The sequence below is a fragment of the Thamnophis sirtalis genome, unplaced genomic scaffold, assembly GCF_051295495.1.
Source record: "Thamnophis sirtalis isolate CommonGarterSnake01/CBP01778 unplaced genomic scaffold, rThaSir2_p1.2 scaffold_3, whole genome shotgun sequence".
Classification (NCBI taxonomy): Eukaryota; Metazoa; Chordata; class Lepidosauria; order Squamata; family Natricidae; genus Thamnophis; species Thamnophis sirtalis.
In genome coordinates this window covers 119,306,951-119,308,609 of record NW_028261383.1, presented here as the reverse complement: position 1 = coordinate 119,308,609, position 1,659 = coordinate 119,306,951, and positions in this window count along the sequence as shown.

Genomic DNA, 1,659 nt, shown 5'->3' with positions numbered 1-1,659 from the left:
CGTATTGGTGATATTTAATCCTGTGCCAGCGAATGATCTCACCCAGTGGCTTAATGTAGATGTTAAATAGGAGGGGGGATAGGAATGACCCCTGCAGCACCCCATAATTGAGGGGCCTAGGAGTCGACCTCTGTCCTCCGACCAACACTGACTGCGACCTTTCGGAGAGGTAGGAGGAGAACCACCGTAAAACGGTGCCTCCCACTCCCACCTCCTCCAGCCGTCACAAAAGGATACCATAGTTGATGGTATCAAAGGCCGCTGAGAGGTCAAGGAGCACAAGGACAGAGGAATGCCCTCTGCCCTGGCCCGCCAGAGATCATCGGTCAGTGCGACCAAAGCGGTTTCGGTGGAGTAACCAGGCCTGAAACCAGACTGAAAAGAGTCTAGATAATCTGCTTCATCCAAGGTCCATCGGAGTTGGAGGGCCACCTGCACAGGAGCAGGAAACAGATAAGTGGGGCCAAACAGATTATAAAAAACCCTGCAAGCCCCTCATTCAACTCTTCTTCTTCTTCATCCAACAGCTGGAAGCATGTGATCACTTTTTTTTCCCAGGACCTCCAGCCATGCGGTCCTGTCCACCATTAAAACATTAAACCATCTTTCCAAGCAGCCTCCATGCCTCCAGTGTCTTTTTCCCCACTTGGAGCCGAACACAGAAGGACATTTCTTCCAACCGGTTGAAGGAGAACACATCAATTCAAGTAGTGAGGAAAGGCTCATGATCAAAAGGCCTTTTAAAAATTCTTCATGGCACTTCTTTAATTAAGCAAGTTTTCCAAAAAGCTGCATTTTCCCCATTGTGAGCAGAGACCCTTATGACACTAAAGGCAGGAAAGCTTATTAAATTCAGTTACACAGTTCAGCTTTCATGGAGGAACTCTTGAGAACTGACAAGGCAGCAATAACAGTTCTCAGACTCAACGAAAAGATTGTCCAGCTGTAATTTTCACTTTTCTTCCTGCCTAGATGCTATTGTGGGGTATCTTTCCCACACAGTCAGTTCCGTCAGGCTGACAGCAGGGCTGCTGCTGTTTCCTGGGGTGTTTATGGCCTGCTAATGGCATCTCCCTCTGCTCAAAGTGGCTCCTTGGGCCACAGATGGCATGCAGCAAACACATGGTTGAGATGGATTGCGCAGATGTATGAATCTGGCAAGCAGCTGCTTTGCACTGCACTTGTTAGCACGGCAGGAGCCCAGAGATCTTGGGGAAACAGGAGGAAATAATATTTTCCCTTTGCTCTGAAATAGTAATTAAGCATATTGGTGCCATTTAAATTTTTAGCAAAGCAGTAACAGGACACACACAAAAATAAAGAGCATCCCTTCCTCCAAGGAGAAACATCATGTAATATGAAATGTCATCTTCAGAAATTCCCTTTAGAAATGACTTGAAGCTCTCTTGAAACATGAATGAACATGCCTGGTTGAAGGCATCTGCCCATACGAGGAAAGCAATTCTGTCTTCAGTATTCTGGTATTATTGTTATTAGCTTCTCAGCACCAACCTGGGAAAAAGAAAGTACAACTTTGGTTTACCCATTCTAAATCTATCAACATCTAAGTGGCGCATTACAGAAGGCATTATCAACTGAAATGGTAGATGTTCAAGATAATATACACATAGGTTTCCAGTATATGTCCATAAGGGTTGT